General features: G+C 46.3%; 1 protein-coding gene across 15 annotated transcripts in view; it reads right to left on the bottom strand.

Moving 5' to 3' along the window:
* ACACA (acetyl-CoA carboxylase alpha) overlaps positions 1-19,154 on the bottom strand; it is a 330,564-nt gene that overhangs the window by 259,057 nt on the left and 52,353 nt on the right. For 4 of the 15 annotated variants that reach the window (XM_065532347.2, XM_005583936.5, XM_005583934.5 and 1 more), the window contains exon 1: positions 16,783-17,085. The exons of 8 other annotated variants lie outside the window; for them this stretch is intronic. The gene's annotated coding sequence lies outside the window, so the exon portion shown is untranslated. Of the gene's footprint in view, positions 1-16,777; positions 17,086-19,154 lie in introns of those variants that run through there. 3 more of the 15 variants (XM_015438405.4, XM_065532350.2, XM_065532349.2) reach the window with 2 other exon arrangements.

The following is a 19,154-nucleotide window of genomic DNA, read 5'->3' as shown; positions in this document are numbered from 1 at the left end:
CTAAAAACAAATAACTACCTATAGATTTTTAAAAATGTAACTTGAAGAAAAGAGATTACAGGGCACAAGAAACCATTAAAAACTACAGGGTCGAGGGGAGGGAAGCAACTTCACCACCTGTGTGGTATTTTCCCAAAAAACCCATGACCCTAGTCTAATCATGAGAAAATATCAGACAAATTTGTATTGAGGGACATTCTACAAAATACTTGACCAGTACTATTCAAAATCACTAAGCCATTACAAAAAAGGAAAGACTAAGAAACTATAACAGATCAGGGGAGATTAATGAGACATGACCACTAAATAAATGTGATATCCTACATTAAATGATGGAATAGAAAAAAAGCCACTAAAAAAGAAAAGGTACAGAAGGCCAGCATGGTGGTTCATGCCTGTAATCTCAACACTTTGGGAAGCCTAGCCAGGAGGATCACTTGAGGTTAGGAGTTTCAGATTACCATGAGCCATAATGGAGCCCCTGTACTCCAGCCTGGGTGACAGAAAGGGACCCTATCTCTGGAGGAAAAAAAAGAAAAAAAACAGGAAATAGAGTTTTATAGTTTAGTTACTATTATACCAATGTTAATTTTATAGTTTTGACTAAAGTATTATGGCTAGCTGGGCAGGGAGGCAGGCACCTGTAATCCCAGCTACTTGGGAGGCTGAGGCGGGAGAATCACTTGAACCCAGGAGGCAGGGGTTGCAGTGAGCCGAGATTGTGCCACTGCACTCCAGCCTGACCAACAGAGCAAGACTCTCTCAAAAAAAAAAGTATTTTGGCTATGTAAATAAGATATTAACATTTGCCTACCTGAGGGTAGCAGATGGGAGGAGGGAAACAATAAGAAAAAATATCTTTTGAGGCCAGACGTGGTGGCTCATGCCTATAATCCCAGCACTTTGGGAGGCCGAGGCGGGCAGATCACCTGAGGTCAGGAGTTTGAGACCAGCCTGGCCAACATGGTGAAACTCCATCTCTATTAAAAATACAAAAATTAGCTGGGTGTGGTGGCACACACCTGTAATCCCAGCTACTAGGGAGGTTGAGGCACAAGAATAGTTTGAACCCAGGAGGTGGAGGCTACAGTAAGTTGAAATCGTGCCACTGCACTCCAGCCTGGGTGACAGGGCAAGACTTCATCTCAAAAAAGAAAAAAAAACAAAAAGTATCTATTGAATACTAGGCCTAATTAGTATCTGGGTGATGAAATTATCTGTACAACAAACGCCCATGAGTTTACATATATAACAAATCTGCACATGTACCCCTAAACCTAAAATAAAAGTAAAAAAAAAAGATATTAATGATCAGTAAGCCCTGATCAAGAGTACGCAGGAACTCTATGTTCTACTTTTGCAACTTTTCTGTAAGTCTAAAATTACTATCTTGGCTGGGTGCGGTGGCTCATGCCTGTAATCCCAGAACTCTGGGAGGCTGAGGCGGGTGGATCACCTGAGGTCAGGAGTTTGAGACCAGCCTGGCCAACATGGTGAAACCCTGTCTCTACTAAAAATACAAAAATTAGCTGGGCATGGTGGCAAATGTCTGTAATCCTAGCTACTCGGGAGGCTGAGGCAGGAGAATCACTTGAACCTGGGAGGTGGAGGTTGCAGTAAGCTGAGATCACGCCATTATACTCTAGCCTGGGCAGCAAGAGCAAAACTCCACCTCAAAAACAAAAACAAACAAAAAAAAAATTACTATCTTGAAAAAAACCTGAAGTCTAAAGGGACCATTGTTATTATCCTGAAAGAGCTAAGAGAAGATATTATATACATAAAGCACAAATGGATTTTGTTTTTTTTTTTTGAAACAGGGTCTCACTCTGTCACGCAGGCTGGAGTGCAGTGACGTAATCACAGTTCACTATAGCCTTGACCTCCTGGGCTGATATGGTTTGGCTGTGTGCCCACCCAAATCTCATCTTGAATTCCCAGGTGTTGTGGGAGGGACCTGGTGGGTGGTAACTGAATCACTGGGGTGGGTCTTTCCCATGCTGTTCTTGTGATAGTAAGTCTCACAAGATCTGATGGTTTTAAAAATGCGAGTGCGAGTTTCCCTACTCTTTGCCTGCTACCATCCATGTAAGACGTGACTTGCTCCTCCTTGCCTTCTGCCATGATTGTGAGGCCTCCCCAGCCATATGGAACTGTAAGTCCATTAAACCGCTTTCTTTTGTAAATTGCCCAGTCTCAGGTTTGTCTTTATCAGCAGCATGAAAATGGACTAATACAGTAAATTGGTACCAGTAGAGTGGGGGACTGCCTGAAAAGACACCCAAAAATGTGGAAGCAACTTTGGAACTGGGTAACAGGCAAAGGCTGGAACAGTTTGGAAGGCTCAGAAGAAGACAGGAAAATGTGGGAACACTTGGAACTCCCTAGAGACTTGTTGAATGGCTTTGACCAAAATGCTGATAATGATATGGACAATGAAGTTCAGTCTGAGGTGGTCTCAGATGGAGATAAGGAACTTCCTAGGAGCTGGAGCAAAGATGACTCTTGTTATGTTTTAGCAGAGACTAGCAGCATTTTGCCCCTGGCCTACAGATTTGTGGAACTCTGAAGTTGAGAGAGGTGATTTAGGGTATTTAGTAGAAGAAATTTCTAAGCAGCAAAGCATTCAAGAGGTAACTTGGGCGCTGTTAAAGTCATTCAGTTTCAAAAGGGAATCAGATGGGGTGGAACCTCGCACAGAGCCCCTACTGGGACACTGCCCAATGGAGCCGTGAGAAGAGGGTCACCATCCTCCAGACCCCGGGATGATAGATTCACCAACAGCTAGCACCATGCACCTGGAAAAGCTGCAGACACTCAATGCCAGCCCATGAAAGCAGCCGGGAGGAAGGCTGTATCCTGCAAAGCCACGGGGGTGGGGCTGCCCAAGACCATTGGAACCCATCTCTTGCATCAGCACGACCTCAATGTGAGACACGGAATCAAAGGAGATCATTTTGTAGCTTTAAGATTTGATTGCCCTGGCCAGGCGCGGTTTCACACCTGTAATCCCAGCACTTTGGGAGGCCGAGGCAGTTGGATCACAAGGTCAGGAGATCGAGACCATCCTGGCTAACACGGTGAAACCCTGTCTCTACTAAAAATACAAAAAAATTAGCCAGGCATGTTGGCGGGCACCTGCAGTCCCAGCTGCTCCAGAGGCTGAGGCAGGAGAATGGCGTGAACCTGGGAGGCGGAGCTTGCAGTGAGCCGAGATTGTGCCACTGCACTCTAGCCTGGGCTGGAGCAAGACTCTATCTCAAAAAAAAAAAAAAAAAAAAAAAAAGATTTGATTGCCCTGCTAGATTATGGAATTACATGGAGCCTGTAGCCCCTTTGTATTGGTCAATTTCTCCCATTTGGAACGGCTATATTTACCCAATGCCTGTATTCCCATTGTATCTAGGATGTAAATAACTTGCTTTTGATTTTACAGGCTCATAGGTAGAAGGGACTTGCCTTGTCTCAGATGAGACTTGGGACTGTGGACTTTTGAGTTAAGGCTGAAATGAGTTAAGACTTTGAGGGACTGTTGGGAAGGCATGATTGGTTTAGAAATGTGAGAACATGTGACCTGGGAGGGGCCAGGGGCTGAATGATATGGTTTGGCTGTGTCCCCACCCAAATCTCCTCTTTAATTCCCACATGTTATAGGAGGGACCTGGTGAGAAGTAATTGAATCCTGGGGGTGGGTCTTTCCCATGCTGCTCTCGTGTTAGTGAGTAAGTCTCACGAGTTCTGATGGTTGTTTTTTTTTTTTTTTTTTGAGACGGAGTCTCGCTCTGTCCCAGGCTGGAGTGCAGTGGCCGGATCTCAGCTCACTGCAAGCTCCGCCTCCCGGGTTCACGCCATTCTCCTGCCTCAGCTTCCCGAGTAGCTGGGACCACAGGCGGCCGCCAGCTCGCCCGGCTAGTTTTTTGTATTTTTTAGTAGAGACGGGGTTTCACCATGTTAGCCAGGATGGTCTCGATCTCCTGACCTTGTGATCCACCCGTCTCGGCCTCCCAAAGTGCTGGGATTACAGGCTTGAGCCACCGCGCCCGGCCCTCTGATGGTTTTAAAAACGGGAGTTTCCCTGCACAAGCTCTCTCTTTGCCTGCTTCCATCCACGTAAGACATGACGTGCTCCTCCTTGCCTGCCACCATGATTGTGAGGGCTCCCTGGCCATATAGCACAGTAAGTCCATTAAACCTCTTTATTTTGTAAATTGTCCAGTCTCAAGTACGTCTTGATCAGCAGTGTGAAAACAGACTAATACACGGGCTCAAGTGATCCTCCTACCTCAGCCTCCTGAGTAGCTGGGACTAGGTGCACACCACCACACCCAGCTAGCTTTCTTGTAATTTCTGTGGAGATGGGATTTTGTCATGTTGCCCAGGCTGATCTCAACCTCCTGCTCAAGCGATTCTCCAGCCTCAGCTTCCCAAAATGTTAGGACTGCAGGTGTGAGTCACCACAGCTGGTCTGAAATTTTTTTTTTTTTTTTTTTTTTTTTGAGACAGAGTCTCGCTCTGTCGCACAGGCTGGAGTGCAGTGGCCGGATCTCAGCTCACTGCAAGCTCCGCCTCCTGGGTTTACACCATTCTCCTGCCTCAGCCTCCCGAGTAGCTGGGACTATAGGTGCCCGCACCTCGCCTGGCTAGTTTGTTTGTATTTTTTTAGTAGAGATGGGGTTTCACTGTGTTAGCCAGGATGGTCTCGATCTCCTGACCTCGTGATCCGCCCGTCTCGGCCTCCCAAAGTGCTGAGATTACAGGCTTGAGCTACCGCGCCCAGCTGAAATATTTTTAAAATAACTGTTTTAGGCCAGGTGCAGGGGCTCCCACCTGTAATCCCAACACTTTGGGAGGCTGAGGCAAGAGGGCCACTTAAGTCCAGGAGTTCCAGACCAGCCTGAGCAACAAAGCATAATGCCATCCCTATTTATATATATATATATACATAAAATTTAACAAGAAAGAATTTTGAAAAGCTAAAAATATGATCACAGCAACGAAAAAACTCAGAAGAAGAAAACTCAGAAGACTGAAGAAAAGCTTTCACAAATCAGAATAGAAAGTCAAAGAAGGCCAGGTGTGGTGGCTCATGCCTGTAATCCCAGTACTTTGGGAGGCCAAGGCAAGCAGATAACCTGAGGTCAGGAGTTCAAGATCAGCCTGGCCAATAGGGTGAAACCCCAACCATACTAAAAATGCAAAAATTAGCTGGGTGTGGTGCTGCACACGTGTAATCCCAGCTACTTGGGAGGCTGAAGCAGAACTGCTTGAACCTGGGAGGCAGAGGTTGCAGTGAGCGGAGATCATACCACCGCACTCCAACCTGGGCCACAGAGTGAGACTCCGTCTCTCAAAAAAAAAGGATTCAAAGTGATGAACAACAGGAGAGAAAAAATTAGAGAACCTGTTCAGAAGGTCCAACGGAAGCTCCCAAAAGCAAGAACAAAACATAGGGCAAAAATTTTAATCTGGTAATCATGCCAGACTGCCATGGTCATTGACGGATTTCAAAGGCCCAACAAGTGCCTACCATAATGAATAAAAACGGACACCAAGGCACATCACTGAAATTTCAGAAACTGAACACAAGAAAAGATCCTACAAGCTTCCCGAGAGAAAAAAGTTCACATACAAATGATCAAGAATTTGAATGCCTTTCAGACTTATCAGAAATAACAACAGACGCTTGAAAGTTATTAAACAATGCCTTCAAAATTCTGAAGGAAAATTATTTTCAATGTAGAATTTTAGACACAATAGGTTGCTGATCAATTGTGAGGACAGGACATATTTTCAGACAGCAAAATCTCAAAATAATTACCTCTGAGAATAATGCAATTAGAAAACATAATTCATTTTACAAACACCAATGCAATAATTGATATTGGCAAATATCGTAAATATATGTTAAAACCATTGGATAAGGGTTTTCAGAAAACAACATATTCTTTTTATTATTATTATTATTTAGTTTTTTTTTTTTTTGAGATGGAGTCTCGCTCTGTTGCCCAGATGGGAGTGCAGTGGCGTGATCTCGGCTCACTGCAACCTCCACCTCCCAGACTCAAGCAATTATCGTGCCTCAGCCTCCCAAGTAACTGGGATTACAGGTGTGTGCCCCAACACCTGGCTAATTTTTGTATTTTTAGTAGAGATGAGGTTTTGCCACATTGGCCAGGCTGGTCTCAAACTCCTGTCCTCAAGCAACCCATCTGCCTCGGCCTCCCAGAGTGCTGGGATTACAGGCATGAGCCACCATGCTCAGTGAAAACAACATATTCTTACATATATAAAAAACATATATATTATACACATATCTTACATATATATTTTACACATATACATATATAAGATATATCCTACATATATGTCTCTCTCACGTGTGTGTGTGTGTGTGTGTATATATATATATATATTTTTTTTTTTTTTTTTTTTTTGAGACGGAGTCTCGCTGTGTCTCCCAGGCTGGAGTGCAGTGGCGTGATCTCGGCTCACTGCAAGCTCCACCTCCCGGGTTCACACCATTCTCCCGCCTCAGCCTCCCAAGTAGCTGAGACTACAGGCGCCCGCCACCACGCCCGGCTAGTTTTTTGTATTTTTAGTAGAGACGGGGTTTCACCATGTTAGCCAGGATAGTCTTGATCTCCTGACCTCGTGATTCACCCGCCTCGGCCTCCCAAAGTGCTGGGATTACAGGCTTGAGCCACCGCGCCCGGCCATATTTTGTTGTTTTTTTTTTGAGACAGTCTCACTCTGTTGCCCAGGCTGGAGTGCAATGGCCCGATCTCAGCTCACTGCAACCTCTCCCTCCCAGGTTCAAACAATTCTTCTGCCTCAGCCTCCCAAGTAGCTGGGATTACAGGCACCCACCACCTCATCCAGCTAGTTTTTTTTGTATTTTCAATAGAGACGGGATTTCACCATGTTGGCCAGGCTGGTCTTGAACTTCTGACCTCAAGTGATCCGCCTGCCTCAGCCTCCCAAAGTGCTGGGATTACAGGCGTGAGCCACTGCACCTGGCCATATTCTTACATATTAATTACAAAAGGGAAAAGGTATTTTTACAATGGAGAAATCTGACAGGTACCATCTTAACTAAGTATTCAAACTAAATATCACCAATATTAGGACAAACTGACTTCATATACCTCTGGATGTGATGCAATAGAAGTATACAACAGGCCAGGCACAGTGGCTCATGCCTCTAATCCTGACACTTTGGGAGGCTGAGGCATTAGGATTGCTCAGGAGTTCAAGACCAGCCTGGACAACAAAGTGAGACTCCGTCTCTATAAAAAATTAAAAAATTAAAAATTAGCTGAGCATGGTGGCACATGCCTATGGTCCCAGCTACACAGAAGGCTGATATGGGAGGACTGCTTGATTTCAGGAGGTCGAGTCTGCAGTGAGCCATAACTGCACCACTGTACTCCAGCCTAGGCAACATAGTGAGCCCGTATCTCAAAAAAAAAAAAAAAAAAAAAAAAAAAAACCAGAAAAAATTAGCTGGGTGTGGTGGCGCATGCCTGTAGTCCCAGCTACTTGGGATCCTTAGGTGGGAAGATCGCCTAAGCCCAGGAGGTTGAGGCTGCAGTGATCCGTGACTGTACCACTGCATTCCAGCATGGGCAAAAGAGCAAGACCCTGTCTCGAAAACAAAACAATGAACAAACCAAAAAACGTGTTTCGAGCTGGGTGTGGTGGCTCGTGCCTATAATCCTAGCACTTTGGGAGGCCGAGGCAGGTAAATCACCTGAGATCAGGAGTCTGAGACCAGCCTGACCAACATGGAGAAACCTGTCTCTACTAAAAATACAAAATTAACCGGGCGAGGTGGCGCATGCCCATAATCCCAGCTACTGGGGAGGCTGAGGCAGGAGAATCACTTGAACCTGGAAGGCAGATGTTGAGGTGAGCCGAGATCACACCATTGCACTCCAGCCTGGGCAACAAGAGTGAAACTCCATCTCAAAAAAAAAAAAAAAAGTTTTGTATAACAAATAGTTGGAGGGGAGGGAGAGAATATATATATTTGCTTGAAAATGCATAAAATCTTAGAAGTTATTAATAAATTAATAACATTAACATAAATTAAAATATCTGATAATTATTAAAAAGAAATAAGAAATAATAATAGCCAGGCGCAGTGGCTCACGCCTGTAATCCCAACACTTTGGGAGGACAAGGTGGGCGGATCACCTGAGGTCAGGTGTTCAAGACCAGCCTGGCCAACACGGTGAAACTGGGATTACAGGCATGAGCCACCACGCCCGGCCCCCTTTTGTGCTTTTAAAATACTGAACCAGGCCAGGTGCAGTGGCCCACACCTGTAATCCCAACACTTTGGGAGGCCAAGGTGGGCGGATCACCTGAGGTCAGGAGTTTTGGACCAGCCGGGCCAACATGGTAAAACCCTGTCTCTACTAAAAATACAAAAATTAGAGGGGGGTGGTGGAGTGTGCCTGTAGTCGCAGCTACTCAGGAACCTGAGGCAGGAGAATTGCTTGAACCTGGGAGGTGGAGATTGCAGTGCACTCAGATCACACCACTGCACTCCAACCTGGGCAACAAAGCAAGACTCTGTCTCAAAATAAAATAAAATATAAAATAAATAAAATAAAATATAAAATAAAATGGTGAACCAGGTTGGGCACGGTGGCTCATGCCTGTAATCCCAGCACTTTGGGAGGCCGAGACGGGAGGATCACCTGATGTCAGGGGTTCAAGACCAGCCTGGCCAACATAGTGAAACCCCGTCTCTACTAAAAATATAAAAAATTAGCTGGGCATGGTGGCACACGCCTGTAATCCCAGTTACTCGGGAGGCTGAGGCACGAGAATTGCTTGAACCCAGGAGGCAGAGGTTGCAGAGTCAAGATCCTGCCACTGCATTCCAATCTGGGGTGACACAGTGAGACTCTTGTCTCAAAAAAACAAACAAATAAAACAAAATGTTGAACCACATGAATATATTGTCAACTGAAGATTTTAAATAAGTTTAATAAAAAGCTTTCCTCAATTAATTTCATGCTACTCTGATCCCTTATCTCGTATCTGTCAGAGTATTTAGCCAGATAACTGAAATGTTATTCACTTATTTCTTTAACATGTGTTACTATGTAATTGACTCTGGGTTATCTCCTAGATGAGGCTGGGGAAGTTATTCTCCCTTCCAAAAACAACAAAAAAGAGAGAAATGGAGGTCTTGCTATGTTAACAAGGCTGGTCTTGTACTGCTGGCCTCAAGCAATCCTCCCATCTTGGCCTCCCAAAGTGCCAGAGTTATAGATGTGAGCCACCATGCCCAGCCTCTTCTAATTGATTTAGATCCACCACCCTCAATGCCTCACAATGCCATGTAAACACTAGGCTTTCAAAGGCTGCATGTTTTTTTTTTGGTTTTTTGGGTTTTTTTTGAGATGGAGTCTGGCTCTGTCACCCAGGCTGGAGTGCAGTGGCGCGATCTTGGCTCACTGCAAGCTCCGCCTCCTGGGTTCATGCCATTCTCCTGCCTCAGCCTCCTGAGTAGCTGGGACTACAGGCGCCCACCACCACACTCGGCTAATGTTTTGTATGTCTTTTAGTAGAGACGGGGTTTCACTGTGTTAGCCAGGATGGTCTCAATCTCCTGACCTCGTGATTCGCCCACCTCAGCCTCCCAAAGTGCTGGGATTACAGGCATGAGCCACCGCATCTGGCCAGGCTGCAACGAATATTTGAGTTACAAAACTAGCAGACATAAACTAAGTCACTATTTCAAACATTATCCTCTAGAAACATTTAGAGGCCTCCAGGTAAAATGCCATTTTGTGAATTCAGAAAGTTCTAGGATGAAATCAATTTATGCTCATAATTTTATTTCATAGATCTGCATTTAAAGAAAACCAGAGTCTCAAGGAAAAGAACTGGCTCACGGCTGTACAATCTCAACACTTTGGAAGCCTGAGGTGGGAAGATCGCTTGAGCCCAGGAGTTTGAGACCAGCCTGGGCAACATGACACAACCCCATCTCTACCAAAATTAAAAAACAAAAAACAAAAAAATAGCCAGGTATGGTGGTGTGTGTCTGTAGTCCCGAATACTTGGGAGGCTGAGGTGAGTGGATCACTTGAGCCTAGGAGGTTGAGGCTGCAGTGACCCATTATTATGCTAGCGCACTCGAGCCAGGGTGACAGAATGAGACCCTATTAAAAAAAAAAAAAAAGAAAAGAAAGAAAGGAATTTCTTCCTTAAAGAAATACTGCTGAATTTTTTTGCCTCCAAGTCCTATGGATATGTTAAGGCATTATACTTTATATTACCTAACAGAGATCTATGCTGGTGACATTTACAGGTTAAGGCAAAAATTCCTAATTCCTTTGTAGTTACAATATCCTATGCAGTCTTCAGGAGCCAGTTTTAAGTTGAAAATTATGAAGAACTCCCAAAAATCAGTTGCCCCATGATGCCTTATGCCAGATGTGCCTATAGTTGGAAACTTTCAAATGTACATCAGATAAAATCTCTCTCATATTAAGTGGAAAACTGGAAAAGAAAATCCCTTAGGCACTTTCCAGTACTAAATGTTCTATTAAGTTATTGAATTTTGAGGTAGAATCAAAGTAAAATCAAACAGCTTGCTTTGCCAGGGCCAGGAATACCTCTAAATGCTAAAGCATAAAACAGGACCCAGCGATTCATCTTCTTGCTGCTAATCTACTGATATTACTCCTGATAAACTTAAAAACTAATCAAGCTCCTATCAACCTACTATTCTTCATCTTGGCATGTGTGTAAAATATATACACACAACTAAGAACAGATTTGAAATCTGTTTATAAAAACAGAAGACAGGCTGGGCACAGTGGCTCACAACCGTAATCCCAGCACTTTGGGAGGCCAAGGCTGGCGGATCACTTGAGGTCAGGAGTTCAAGACTCCTGACCAACAGGGTGAAGCCCTGTCTACTAAAAATACAAAAATTAGCCAGGCATGGTGGTGTGCGCCTGTAATCCCAGCTAATAGGGAGGCTGAGGCAGGAGAATCACTTGAACCCAGGAGAAGGAGGTTGCAGTGAGCTGAGATCACGTCACTGCACTCCAGCTTAGGCAACAGAGCTAGACTCCATCTAAAAAAAAAAGAAGATAATTTTATAGGAATGTCATTAATGAGTATTATACTCTAGTTCTATCAGAAGGGATAACCAAATATTCATAAATGAGGCCTTGTATTTTTTGAGAAAAATTCCCCAAAACTGAGTCTGTTTTTTCAAACTCCATGAGTTCATTCGGAATTTTCAAACTTTGCTGGGCATGGTGGCTCACGCCTATAATCCCAAAACTCTGAGAGACCAAGGCAGAAGGATTGCTTGAGCCTAGGAGTTCGAAACCAGCCTGAGCATTACAGTGAGACCTCATCTCTACAGAAAATTAAAAAATTAGCTAGGTATAGTGACATGTGCCTGTGATCCCAGCTACTCAGGAGGCTGAAGTGGGAGGATCACTTGAGTCCAGGAAGTCAAGGTTGTAGTGAGCCATGTTTGCAGCACTGCACTCCAGGCTGGATGACAGAGAGAGATCCTGCCTTAAAACAAAGAAAATAATTTATACAACTTTATTCTATCTGAAATAACCATTCCATAAATAGTACTGCCATGCAATTTCCAGTCCTGATGTCATGGAATAGTAAACGTTATTGTGGTTCTTTGTATAAAACAGCATGAGTATGGCATGCTAAAAGGATGGAATGAGTCTAAGTCTCAACACCATTGGAAGGCAAGACCAATTGGGGCCACCAACCTTTAGGTAGGGCACTGAATAGCCCCTGTTGAAGCCACTTTTCACTTGCCTCCTTAAACATCCTGAGACTAGACAGCCCAATGGTAGCTTGAAAAAGTAACAAATTAGTAAGAGAACTGTATCATTAGAGCACACTTAACTAAGATTGACCAGCTAAACTCATAAGAATTAATGCCTTATCAATCAGATTTACACTCTGTGTAAGTGCAACATCCTTATGACACTATTTGTCATAGTTTCCTACCTGTTTAATATCACCTTCAAATAGTCCATTAGATTCAAGTGAATACAGTACTCATTATGGTTTTTTAAAACTAAAGAAATAGGCCGGGCGCGGTGGCTCAAGCCTGCAATCCCAGCACTTTGGGAGGCCGAGATGGGTGGATCACGAGGTCAGGAGATCGAGACCATCCTGGCTAACACGGTGAAACCCCGTCTCTACTAAAAATACAAAAAACTAGCCGGGCGAGGTGGCGGGCGCCTGTAGTCCCAGCTACTCCGGAGGCTGAGGCAGGAGAATGGCGTAAACCTGGGAGACGGAGCTTGCAGTGAGCCGAGATCACGCCACTGCACTCCAGCCTGGGTGACAGAGCCAGACTCCGTCTCAAAAAAAAAAAAAAAAAAAAAAAAAAAAACTAAAGAAATAGGCTGAGTGCAATGGCTCACACCTAAAATCTCAACACTTTGAGAAGCTGAAGTGGGAGGATCACTTGAAGCCAGGGGTTTGAGACCAGTCTGGGCAATAAAGTGAGACCTCCACTCCATCTCACAAAAAAATTTAAAAATTAGCTGGGCACTGTGGTATATACTTGCAGTCCCAGCTACTCCGGAAGGTAAGGTGGGAGGAATGCTTGAGCTGAGGTCGAGGCTGCAGTGAGCAATGATCACATCACTGTACTCCATCCAGCCTGGGTGACACAGCGAGAGAATCTCTAAAAAAATAAAAAACATTTTAAAATGAAGGCCAGGTGCAGTGACTCATGCCTGTAATCCCAGCACTTTGGGAGGCCAAGGCGGGCAGATTACCTAATGTCAGTTAGAGAACAACCTGGCCAACATGGTGAAACCCCATCTCTATTAATATACAAAAATGACCCGGACATGGTGGCATGCGCCTCTAATCCCAGCTACTTGGGAGGCTGAGGCAGGAGAATTGCTTGAACCTGGGTGGCGGAGGTTGCAGTGAGCTGAGATCACGCCACTGCACTCCAGCCTTGGCGACAAAGTGAGACTCCATCTCCAAAAAAATAAATAAATACATAAAAAATAAAGTGGCCAGGCGTGGTGGCTCACACCTGTAATCCCAGCATTTTGGGAGGCCGAGGCGGGTGGATTACAAGGTGAGGAGTCCAAGACCAGCCTGGCCAACATGGAGAAATTCCGTCTCTACTAAAAATACAAAAAAATTAGCCAGGCATGGTGGCACATGCCTGTAATCCCAGCTACTCAGGAGGCTGAGGCAGGAGAATCGCTTGAACCCGGGAGGTGGAGGTTGCGGTGAGCAGAGATCGCACCATTGCACTGCAGCCTGGGCAACGAGAGCGAAACTCCTGTCTCAAATAAATAAATAAACAAATAAAATAAAATTGAGGCCGAATGCGGTGGCTCACACCTGTAATTCCAACACTTTATGAGGCTGAGGTGGGCAGATCACCTGAGGTCAGGAGTTTATGACCAGCCCGGCCAACATGACGAAACCCCATCTCTACTAAAAATACAAAAAATTAGCCGGGCATGGTAGCACGCACCTCGTAGTCCCAGCTACTCAGGGGGCTGAGGCAGGATTGCTAGAACCTGAGAGGTGGAGGTTGCAGTGAGCCGAGATTGTGCCACTGCACTCCAGCCTGAGCAAAAGGGCGAGACTCAGACTCCAAAAAATAATAAAATTAAATTAAATTGAAATAAACAAACAAAAAAAACAGTTAATAATCTGTTAAAGTAGATTAATGGTAATTACCTCAATAGTTAATAGGAATTTTTTTAGCCAATGAGTTTCTAGTGTTTATTCGCTTTGTTGTAATCTTACTGTTTTATGGGTTTGGAAAGATGCTTGACACATAGCTCCTAGAATTTACTTTATTTTATTTTATTTTTTGAGACGGAGTCTCGCTGTGTCACCCAGGCTGGAGTGCAGTGGCGCAGTCTTGGCTCACTGTAAGCTCTGCCTCCCGGGCTCACGCCATTCTCCTGCCTCAGCATCCCCATCCGGAGTAGCTGGGACTGCAGGCGCCCGCCACCATGCCCGGCTAATTTTTTGCATTTTTAGTAGAGACGGGGTTTCACTGTGTTAGCCAGGATGGTCTCAATCTCCTGACCTCGTGATCCGCCCACCTCGGCCTCCCAAAGTGCTGGGATTACAGGCGTGAGCCACCATGCCCGGCAGCTCTTATAATTACTAATCTTTAAGAACATGTTAGATAATGACATAACTTTCTTTTCTGAATTACAAAAGGATTCTCCTCTCCTCCCACAATTGAAAATACTAATTTCTAATGTATTATTCCACAGTTTCTATTTTAATTCACTTCTTTCCCAAACTAAGACTATTAGGATATTAGCCATCCAAATGAAGGAAGAAAAGATTTTAAAGAAAGAAATACACTAGCCCTAGACCTGTTAAACCAGTCCACATGACAGGTATAAAAATTTTCCCAATCACTGAGGGCAAAGGAAATAGTGTTACGTAGTGATGTACACCTGAACCTGCTTACAGCACTTTAGAGAGGTCAACATCAGATGAGAGAGTGTTCTCCGAGGCTGGCTTTCACAATACCAGGTCTTCATCATTACCTAGTTATTGAACTATAAATTCACTAAGATAAAAGCCACCATTTCCCAAGACTTCCTTTTTAAAAAGCAGTTTAATCTTATGCTTGATGTATTTCTATTATGCACTGGTAAATCAAAACAAAACAAGCCCAGCGTGGTGGCTCATGCCTATAATCCTAGCACTTTGGGAGGCTGAGAAGGGTGGATCACCTGAGGTCAAGAGTTGGAGACCAGCCTGGCCAACATGGTGAAACCTGTCTCTACCGAAAATACAAAAATTAGCCCGGCATAGTGGCGCACGTGTGTAATCCCAGCTACTCAGGAGGCTGAAGCAGGAGAATCGCTTGAAACTAGGAGACAACGTTGCAGTGAGCCGAGATCACACCATAGAAACTCCAGTCTGGGCCGGGCGCGGTGGCTCAAGCCTGTAATCCCAGCACTTTGGGAGGCCGAGACGGGCAGATCACGAGGTCAGGAGATCGAGACCATCCTGGCTAACACAATGAAACCCCGTCTCCACTAAAAATACAAAAAAATTAGCCGGGCGTGGTGGCGGCGCCTGTAGTCCCAGCTACTCGGGAGGCTGAGGCAGGAGAATGGCGGGAACCCGGGAGGCGGAGCTTGCAGTGAGCTGAGATCACGCCACTGCACTCCAGCCTGGGCGACAGAGCGAGACTCCGCCTCAAAAAAAAAAAAAAAAAAAAAAAAGAAACTCCAGTCTGGGCAACAGAGCAAGACTCCATCTCAAACAAACAAAATAACAAAATTCTACAACACTAGTAAACACAGATGGCTTCATAAATTAATACTTTACCTTTGGCATCTTTCATATGCCCACTTTAAAATGTTTAATATTCTTGGGTTTACATCAGTCCTCCTGTTATGCATTCAGTTTTACTGAGAAATGAAGAAACTGAGGCAAGAGAAGTGGGAAGAAACTTGCTATTTATAGCAAGCAGGCATCTATCTGGATAGGTAAACGGTGGTCCTGCTCTATTAGGCCACAATGCTTTTCTGAAAAGTGCCAATCAAATAAGCAGCACAGAAATCCTTCTCATCACAGACATCCAGGGCTTTCCCCTCAAGAATGGAAAAATATGAGTATTCCTCCCTGCTGAGGGAGAAGAGACCATGTAACCAAAGAAAGCATGCTTCTCAATCTATACTACCGAATTGGGAGGGAAAAAATGAATGGAAAGAGAGAGAAAATTCAAGGAAATAAACTTCTGAGACTGAAGATGTGGTTATTAGGTTTATCCACACATTAGGAAATTACTGAAACATCGCTAAAGTAGAAACGGAATTAGGAAGGCCTAGGGTCTTTTTTTATTCCAGTCTTAAATCCCCAAACAAAAATATCTGAAATTAAAGTATTTCTCCTGAGCAGTTATATTCTTAAATGCCTCTATAAAACCCACAAGGCCTACACTAAGTCCCTGATTTTTAGAGCTGATTTCAAGTGTCCATTAGTGTCCACTCTCCCACTTCCAAATCCAAACTAATGTTGGCCCCGATCCGGGTAGGGCCTTCACACACATTTTCCTGTGAAATCATTAGCTTCACATCAGCTTCCTACGTCCTGTTTCCAGTAACTTCCCTTGATCAGCATGGCAAACAAGGAGAGAGTAACAAAAGGCATGTACATTTACTACGTCCCTCACAGATAACATAATAAAATCCTGGGAACAGGAACTGGCAGGGACAACCTGCCTGGCCCTGGCTCTCGCCACGATACAAAGGCAGGAGAGAGCAAGTGAGGTCTGCACCCCACACCTCATCCTGCAAGAGAGAGAGGACTTTCAATGCAATCAGACCCAACCCGCAACGCCCCCTTCCCACGTGGTCTTCTCTCTCTCCCGAGCCCAGAATCGGATTGGACAGGGGTCTGGAAGGAATCACACCACGCTGGAGCTGGGCAGGAGGGGTGGGGGGCAAGCTCCAGGCAGAAACCCCAGCCCCTTTCTAGAGGGGCCCTGAATTGTACGCCTCCCAGTTCCGGGATCTGAGCTCCCACCTCCCGAGACCCCAGACCTCTCCATGTCTCTAGGGAGGGGACCTCAAGGCCTCAGAGCCGCGGGAAGGGTTAGGCTGCCCGGCACCGGGTCTGGATGGTGTGGAGCCCAGGCCGCGTGCGGGCGGGCGGAGGATGGGAGGCGGCCCCATGCTTAACGCCGCCCCTCCCTTGGCCCCAGCTTCTCCAGGCCCCCGGTCACAGGTTCTGGGCCGGCCCTCACCTCACCTCAGGGTGGCAACGTGTGCGGTCGGGCGGTTCCGGAGCCCCTGCGTGGAGACACTGCTGGGCGGGAGGAGAAGTCGGCGGCTCAGGCGATGGCTGACAGGCGCGCAGCACCAGGCCGGCCCCGCACACGGAGAAGGGGCGGGGCTTCAGGGGACCTGACCCGCCCCCGCCCCGCCCCTGCCTCCCACCTCAGCCGGCGAGCCCCAGGAGGTGACTACGTCCGGGGTTACTCCAGGCCGTTCACCTCTGACCCCGCTCCGGGCTGCGGCGCGGCCAGGGCCGCCGGGGGGCGAGGCGCGGGCCCCAGGGCTCAGCAGCAGCCAATGGGAGGGCGGCGCGGGGCGGGGCGATGTGAGGCGATGCCGATGGTCCGAGCGCGGATCTGCCATTCGGGGCTGAGCGGCTAGAGGGCGGGCGGGCAGCGGGCGGGCAGCGGGCGGGCCCTGGGCAGTCGTGGCGCCCGTGGCCCGGCCTTCGCGGCCCCTTCTGCCATAGCCGGGTGCGGGGCCAGCCCCTCGGCTCCTCCTCCTGGCGGAGAGGGGAGTAGGGGAAGCGGTCCAGCATGCGCCTCGCACCAGGGACAGAGGCGTCCCAAGTGAGGGACCGGGACTAGCCGGCCTGTAGCGGGGGGAAAGGGAACCCAGCATTAAGGCGGGCTGAGTGGGGCAGGCGGCGTTCGGGCCCGTTTAATTGTCTGTTGAATCCTAACACATTAACAAGAGGTGGGCAATCGCGTCCACCACCTGTTCTCATCACGCTAGCTGGTTTGCAAGCCTGGGCGGGCTAAGTAACCCCATGCTGGAAGTCCATAACCAGCCCCCCGTTTCGCTCCTCAGCCCCAAGACAGCCGACTCGAAAGGTGTTACACATGCTAGATCCTGGCGTGTTGAGGAGAAGCTTCAGTAAACGAAGCTCGGTAAGAAGGGGAGTGTACCAAAGAACCACCGTCTTCTGCCTGGCCTGAGCAAAGTAGTTGCCAAAGCGTTCCAGACTTTTCGGATTGGAGAATGCTTTCCGTCCTCCACTGTGGGCACGCCGGGCCTTTGAGAGGAAGCCAATCCGTGTCTGTAGTTTCGCCAGTTACTTCATAGCAAGATTTTCATGGTAGCTGTGTGTTGAAAATTAATAATAACTGGAAGGGGTCCCAACACAATACAAACATTGCTTAGGGAAGAAACTTGGGGAAAATTGCGCTTGAGAAGAACAGGGTGAACTCAACCCATCCAAGGAAGAATTTAATGAAGCATGCACAGCACCTTCTTAATGCTTACAAACTTGTGAGGAAGGCCAGAAGCGCAGAGGATGACAGTTAAGTGAGAACAAGCTCTATGCCAGAGGGTAAAACGTGAATAGGATAGAAATACATGCCCCAGGTAAGAAGTTATTGGCGGAAGCTGAGGCAGGAAGAGGAAAAGATTGGTCCAACAGGGAACAATATTCATCCAGGAGCCCTCATAATCCCACTAGGTGGAGCTTCCCCAAGAATTTATCAACCCATTTTTAAAATAATAGGGTCAAGCACGGTGGTATGTACTATAGTCCCACCTCCTCAGAAGGCTGAGGTGGGTGGATGGCTTGAGGCAAGGAGTTCAAGGCTATATGTAGTGTGCTGTGCCTGCGCCTGTGAATAGCCACTGCACCCCAGCACTGGCAACGTAAAAAGACCCCATCTCTAAATAAATCAATTAATTAAATGACAGGGATTGGAAGCAGAGAACATAGGAAAGAAGATGTGGACTTTACAGAACAGTGATTCATATTTCACAATAATTGTATCACTGAGATATCTATCAGTTGGACAAAGGTAGGGGGGAAAAAGATAATTGAGCAAGACTTCCTGGCTTAGTAAGATGTTTGATTTGACTGACCGAAAAACATGGCCTGGTAAGAGGGAAGCCTCGCCTTTCCATAACAGCAGTCTCTGAAGCTGACATGAAGGGAGTGACTTTGGAAAGAACTAAAAACAATGAGGTTGTGTCTTATTGTTGTTTTACCTTTCCTAGATCATATTAAATAATAGGAATTCTTTCCTCAGGATTCTTTTTTATTTTTTATTTTTGAGATGGAGTCTCGCTCTGTTTCCCAGGTTGGAGTGCAGTGGTGCAATCTCAGCTCACTGCAACCTCCGCCTCCCAGGTTCAAGTGATTCTCCTGCCTCAGCCTCCCGAACAGCTGGGACTCCAGGCACACACCACCAAGTCCAGCTAATTTTTGTATTTTTAGTAGAGACGGGGTTTCACCTTGTTGGCCAGGATGGTCTCCATCTCTTGACCTCGTGATCCGCCTGCCTTGGCCTCCCAAAGTGCTGGGATTACAGGCGTGAGCCACCATGCCAAGTCTCCCTAAAGACGGAGTCTTGCTCTGTCGCCGCG

Source organism: Macaca fascicularis, chromosome 16 (assembly GCF_037993035.2).
Source record: "Macaca fascicularis isolate 582-1 chromosome 16, T2T-MFA8v1.1".
Classification (NCBI taxonomy): domain Eukaryota; kingdom Metazoa; phylum Chordata; class Mammalia; order Primates; family Cercopithecidae; genus Macaca; species Macaca fascicularis.
The sequence above is the reverse complement of the archived record's forward strand: the minus strand, read 5'-3'. Positions and strand labels throughout refer to the sequence as shown.